Source organism: Myotis davidii, unplaced genomic scaffold (genome assembly GCF_000327345.1).
Source record: "Myotis davidii unplaced genomic scaffold, ASM32734v1 scaffold200, whole genome shotgun sequence".
Classification (NCBI taxonomy): Eukaryota; Metazoa; Chordata; class Mammalia; order Chiroptera; family Vespertilionidae; genus Myotis; species Myotis davidii.
The window spans coordinates 3,584,657-3,591,702 of record NW_006293700.1 but is presented as its reverse complement, the minus strand read 5'-3'; the positions used below and the strand labels follow the sequence as shown (position 1 = coordinate 3,591,702).

The window sequence follows — 7,046 nt, the reverse complement described above, 5'->3', positions numbered from 1 at the left end:
TAATTCCCTCTTCACCTGTGTTTAATCTGCTGTTTAATCTATCATTGAGTTTTATTTAGATGTAATTTATCTGTCATAAAATTCACCCATATAAAGTATACAATCAGGTGTGCAACCATCTCCATAATTTAATATAAGAATATTTTCGTAATTCCCAAAAGAAACCTTGTGCCTGTAAGCATGTATTCTCTGATATCCCACTTGATATTCTCCCCATCCCTTGGCAAATTCCTGTCTACTTTCTGTATTTATAAATTTGCATGTTTTGGATATTTCATGTAAATGGTATATATGTGGTTTTTTGTCACTGACTTTTTTGTCATTACTTAGCATAATGTTTTTGAGGTTCATCCATGTTGCAGCATGTATTAGTACTTCATTCTTTTTTATAGCCAAGTAATATTCCACTTTATATATACAGCATATTTTGTTTACCCCATTCATCAGTTAATGGATATTTGGGTGGCTTCCACATTTTGGCTATTATGAATAATGTTGCTATGAACATTCGTAGACATGTTTTTATGTGGACGTGTTTTTTTATCTATTGGGCCCTTAAATTTATTTTCTAATTATACAAGAAATACCCTTCTACTTGTTGTAAATAGTCATAATATAAAAGTATATAGTGCAAATAGGGATGTCGTGTCTCTGCATTTCTACTGCTAGTAGGGAACTACTGTAAAGTAGTTGGATGTGCTTCTTTCTTATCTCTTGTATGTGTTATATGACATTTGGGTAAATAAATCTCTTGCTTTCGTTTTAACATACAAGGATTTTATGTGGCCCTGACTGGTTTGGCTCAGTGGATAGAGCGTCGGCCTGTGGACTGAGGGGTCCCGGGTTCGATTCCGGTCAAGGGCATGTACCTTGGTTGCTGGCGCATACCCAGTAGGGAGTGTGCAGGAGGCAGCTGAATCGATGTTTCTCTCTCATCGATGTTTCTAACTCTCTATCCCTCTCCCTTCCTCTCTGTGGAAAATCAATAAAATACACTTAAAAAATTTTAAAAAAGGATTTTATGTGTTTTTGCTGCTTGCTTTTTCTTTATTTCAATATTTTGCAGTTCTTTTGTTGTTAGTACACCTAGATCCACATAATTCTCTATGCTTTTAATAGTCTTGTTTTCATATGTCATAATTTGTATAACCTGTTGATACATATATTGTTTATGGATTTTTCTCCTACAAAGAGTGAGGCAAAAATACATATTCCTAGCACAGTTTTGAATGCTAGAAATACGAAGATGAATAGACCATAATTTCTGCCTTGGAGTTGCTCAGTTATATAAATGCTACAAGAACATAAGGTAAATTAATTGGGGAATTAGTGCTTTTTCCAGCTGAGGAAGATAGATTTTTATTATATCAGGTATTGCATGCTATTGTTTTCTGAATAATTTCTCATTTGGTCTTTATGAATTTTTGAATGTATCTTTCTAGATTCTGAGAAGTGAAATTGTTGCTTCAAAAGATAGATCTTGTATTTTTTTAGGATTTTTATTTGCTCTGTCAGTGGCCTGGGGCATTACTTCATGGAACACTTTTAATTAAATTCTTGCCTAAGGTTCTCAGGTGGTAGTTCGGATTGTACACCCCAGTAGATGTCTACTTGAGGTTATGACATTTCGTGGAAGAATTTTTTCCCTGTACTCATTGCTGAGTTCACAACAGGCAGATTTCACTGCTGTCTCCTGCACCCTCTACCTTGTTCATCCTTACACTGATGGGGTCACAGTTTTATGTGGGTCTTCTGTTAGATTCCTCACTTTTTGGTTCCTCCCACCCCCACCCTTGGCTTGGTAGAAACCCCCAAGGCAAAATTTCAGTGTCCCCGAATTCACTTTGTTTTTGTTTTCTATAGAGCTACTTGGCCAGGGCCTGCTTCATGTGCGCTTAAACTGTATTACATACCACCTCATGGAAACTAACTAGAGAAATTAAGAATGATTTTTCCAAGTCCTCATAAAATAAAAGCATGACCCAGCAACAGTTCCACATTGTGTCGCACAGTGCTATATTATGGCATTTCATCCCAGTGTGATTTTTGCCGCTTCAGCTCCTGATCACTTCCTTTTTCAGACAGCTGAAGATGGGTATGACAGTATAAATATGCACTAAGATGTTTGTTTTATAGTGTACATTACTGCTTAAGTTAAAGAATAGCACATCAAACGATATGCTCCTAGTAAAAAAAAAAAAGTGCCCTGGCCAGTGTTGCTCACTTGGCTGGAATGTCATCCCATACACTGAAAGGTTACAGGTTTGATCCCCAGTTGGAGACAACCAATTGATATTTCCCTTCTTGTCTCTAAAATGAATTTTTAAAATATTTTTAAATAGCTTCCTAAAAAGGCCATTAATATATAAAGCAGTTCAGCTCCTAAACTAATGCATTTATGTAAGTATTATCCCACACTAATGTATGTTGAAACCAAGGCACAAAACATTTAAATGATAGTTCTGTCATTATAAATCAAAACCAGAACAAGCCGTAGCCAGTTTGGCTCAGTGGATAGAGCATTGGCCTGCGGACTGAAGGGTCCTGGGTTTGATTTTGGTCAAGGGCACATGCCCGGGTTGTGGGCGCGGTCCCCAGTGTGGGGCATGTCAGAGGCAGCTGATCATTGATTCTCTCTCAGCATTGCTGTTTCTCTCTCTTCTCTCTGAAATCAATAAAAATATATTTAAAAAAAAAACAAAAAAACAGAACAGAATATATTCCTCTTAGATACTAACAATGGCAATGCATAAAGGGACAAACTGACAAGATTCCTGGGCTTGTAAAGCTTAAATGATGGGGGGGAGGGGGAAGATGGTCAGTAAATAATAACAAAACAAGTAAGTATATGGTATATTAAAATGTGATGAGAAATAGAGCAAGTTTAAGGGGCTGGGGAGTTAGGCCTCACATCTTGTGAAGTTTTATCTCAAAGTGACAGATTTAAAAAACTATTCTAAAAGATACAAATCCTTGTTTAGCATAGGAAGAAACAGAAATGAGGGAAAATACTAAAAATGTAGCCATGTATATATCTATCTATATAGATATAGGTATATCTATATAGATAGATAGATATAGATAGATATAGATAAATATATGCCAAAGCTTGCTAATACAGCAGTACATACAATGGCCAGTAAGTTTTCTTTCCAATTTCATCTAACAACAAACTAAAGATGAAAGGATAATAGGGGAGCAAGATAGGAAAAAATTGCTTGGTGCTCATTAATATCATGACAATAACAACCACTATTCCCCCTCTCCGGCAATATAGTAATAATTATAACAGCCCTAAGTTGGTTTAGCTCAGTGGATAGAGCATCAGCCTGCAAACTGAAGGGTCTCGGGTTATGTTCTGGTCAAGGGCACATGCCTGGGTTGCAGGCTCAATCCCCAGTAGGGGGCATGTAGGAGGCAGCCAATCAATGGTTCTCTCTCATCACTGATGTTCCTAACTCTCTCCCCCTCTCCCTTCCTCTCTGAAATCAATAAAAATATATTTAAAAAATAATTATAACAATTGCCATTTATTTCTGGGTGAGATGCTAAGCAATAAAATTTTATTTTAAAATACTGATTCAGGCATATTAAGAAAATGTTTTCTTTCCTACTGAATTCTAAATACACTTCTAGAGACCTTAACTCCTAATAACTTATTGAAACTTTCCCCCCCTTAGGAAATGGAAATCCGTCAATAAATGAAGCTACTCATTCTTATTTTAAATTGACATCTTCAAAAATCAGATTGGAATGCAAAAAGCTACAAGACTGTTTTGTAAAAGCCCGTAGCCTAAAGAAAGACAAATGCATAAATCACTTCCTCATGCTTTCAGGGTACAGTAGTGCCCAAAAGGAGTGAGTGGTCACAAAGGAGAAAAATCAGGACTGTGGTCTACTAAAAGCCAAATAATGTGTTTCAAAGATTAAACAGATTTTCATTTCCAGCACAGTGAAATTTAATTTTTTTTCACTTTGCAAACTCCATTTTTATTTGGATTAAAAAGCTTTAAATGAACAAACATATGATACATACATGTTATAAGACTAGATATCACGTAAAACTCTTTTGATACAAAAATTAGAATAAACCAAGTTTTAACCAAGTCTGAAAATGTTCAAGCTCAAAAGTCAACACCACCAATTTGGAGTTTTACACAGAGAACCATCCCCTCTCAATTCTTCCTCATAGGAAGACAAGGGTGGCTTCAAAAACAAAACAATTAAAGGTCTTTTAAGTCAGTTGGCTGACGTATTATTTTAAACCTATAGGTTTCCTCCACACACATAAACAAAATTCTTTTCCACATGAACTTATATTTTGAAAATACTTAGGCCATTATGCTTTCTAAGCCATATCACTACAATTCCTAAACTCATGGATAAAAGGTGTATAGTTAACTTCTACTTTTTTTTTTTTTAACTTGTACTTTTTTAAATGAGCAAAAAAGTTTTTGGAAGATGGCTGACCTCAAATCTTATTTCCTAAATATTAACTGATTCCCCAAGTTAATATACAGAAAGACATGATTCTAAAATAAGTTATTTTTTTTAAGAAAAACTTAATTAGGTCCTGCCTAAGGGAGGCCTGACTCTGTACTGCCCGACTCTGTACTGCCTTAGGGAAGCTCCTGGCCAGGTCTGTGGTTCCGATAGCACCTCCAGACACTGGGAAGGAGTCCGGAGGAGGAGTGCTCTGGCTGCTAATGCCCCATGTAGCCCACAGTAAAGTTGTAGAGGCTTCCCAAGAAGTCTCATCCAGACCTTAAAAAGGGAAATAAAATGGACACATGAAATAAATAAATAACCAAAATTAAATTTCAGGTTCTTATTTGTTTTTTTTGTGAAATCGTCGTTTATTTGATTTTTTTAAAAATATATATTTAATAATACAACTTTAAGTGTGTGCATGGCAAATGACAAAGTTAAAGGGCAAATGACAAACTGGGAAAGCCTTACAAATTATAAGTTAGTAGACAACAAAAATTTATTCAAGTAGCCATTAGCAGTATAAATTAAAACAGCAAGCAAGGTAGAATATTTTTTTTGCCAGCTTCACAGAAATTGATGAGGATGATTACCTTTGGTTCTGGCAAGATTGCAAAGAAAACAAACACTTTTGCACATTGCTGATGACATTGAGAAAGTCCCCGGTTGGTTAGAGCATAATCCCGACATGCCAAGGTTGCAGGTTAGATCCCCATACAGGGCACATATAAGAATCAATCAATGAATGCATCAAGAAATGGAATAGGAAATTGATATTTCTCCCTCTCCTCCCTCTCTCACTAAAATCAGTCAGTCCTATATAATAAAAAGCTAATATGCAAAATGACCGAATGGTAGAACGACTGGTCTCTATGATGCAGACTGACCACCAGGGGGGACAGATGCTCAACATAAGAGCTGTCCCCCGTGGTCAGTGCACCAGAAGCTGTGCTCACGGCTGGCAAGTGCAATAGTGGTGGTGGGAGCCTCACCTGCCTCCATGGCAGTGCTAAGGATGTCTGACTGACGGCTTAGGCCTGGTCTGGGCCTAAGCTGTCAGTTGGACATCCCACAAGGGCTCCTGGACTGCGAGAGGGTGCAAGCCAGGCGGAGGGACGCCACCCTCCCGAGTGCACAAAGTTCGTGCACCGGTCCTCTAGTCAAAAATAAATAAATTTTTAAAGAGCACATGAAGCAGTAAATGTTAGTCAATGTAATGCCAGCACTGAAGATGAGTTGGAGTTTGTTACACCAAAATAACATGATATAGTTGCCAAAACAAACCCTTTTGCTGGATAATGTGGGATGTGGTCAGAATGGGATTGGGGGGAATTGTATGTAGTTGATATCTTATTTTCATCGTTACTTTCAATTATGATATTGCAAGGTCTGAGGAAAACTTTTCATTCTTGACAACTGAAGAGCCATTTATAAGTTCTGTTACAGTGATTCTCAACAAAGAAGGGGAGTTGTTTTCTAAACTGTATTGGTCTTGGGTTATGTTAAGCTTATTTAAAGATGTCATATATTGAAAAGATCTAGAAACATTGCTATATTGATAGTAATATTTGTCCAGAAAAAAGCAGATACTAGCTCTTATTTTTGATACTAGCTTTTAAGCAGCAAGTTCTTGAGTTCTGAACAGATATTTATGTTTGTCTAATCCAAGAAAAGATGTTTATTCATAATCTTTATAATGTTGCATAGAATTCTAATTATTTGGATTTTAAACCCATAAATTGTGAGCTTCTGTGAGTTTTTTGTTGTTGTGTACTATAAATTAACGTACGGTAGTGATAATAACTGAAGAGTTGGACAGTAAAAGCTGTACAAACAAGAAGGCAAAATACATAGCCATTTGGGGGCATCTGTTATATCGGAAAATAAATTTACATATCTTGGGCCCTGATATGTTATATTCTGGTGTTGAAAGATTAAAAATGTGCAGGTGATCATATTTAAGAAAACAGAAATATGGGTTGTAAATTACAAATAACTATTTAAAACTTATTCATGTCTGAAATGACATGTTCTTTTGGATTATATTTATAGTTGAAAAACAGTAAAAGAAGCACTACTAACACTCAACACTTATAACCTAGGCTGAGACCTTACAAACCTCCATGAAATAGCTATGAAGTTTTGTAGATAGCTGGCTGCTCTTCATAACCCTTTACAACATCAATTTTTATAAATATACTTAGACATATGAGAGAAACCAAGATGGCGGCATAGGTTAACGCCAGAGATTGCTGCCTTGAACAACAAATTCAAATTACACCTAAAAGACGGAACGGACATCATCCAGAACCACAGAGAGGCTGGCTGAGTGGAAATTCTACAACTAGGAGGAAAGAGAATATCATACCCAGACTCAGAGGAGGTGCAGTGCTGACGAGAAATACTCAGGTAGTGCGCGCGGAGTGGGCTGGGGGCGGAGGGCGCGGTTGGCGTTTTCAATAGGGAGGGAGCTTCAGACTGAACTCCAGAGCCGGGCAAGTCTCTAGGGGCCCAGACTCAAACAGGAGAAGCAGAACTGACTGGTTTCTGTTGGAACT

At 36.9% G+C, this 7,046-nt stretch overlaps 1 protein-coding gene across 1 annotated transcript in view; it reads left to right on the top strand.

Moving 5' to 3' along the window:
* Positions 1-5,083: 5,083 nt before the first annotated feature.
* UBE2W (ubiquitin conjugating enzyme E2W (putative)) overlaps positions 5,084-7,046 on the top strand; it is a 39,209-nt gene continuing 37,246 nt past the window's right edge. Inside the window, exon 1 of the mRNA XM_006767330.2 lies at positions 5,084-5,114. The gene's annotated coding sequence lies outside the window, so the exon portion shown is untranslated. The remainder of the gene's footprint in view (positions 5,115-7,046) is intronic.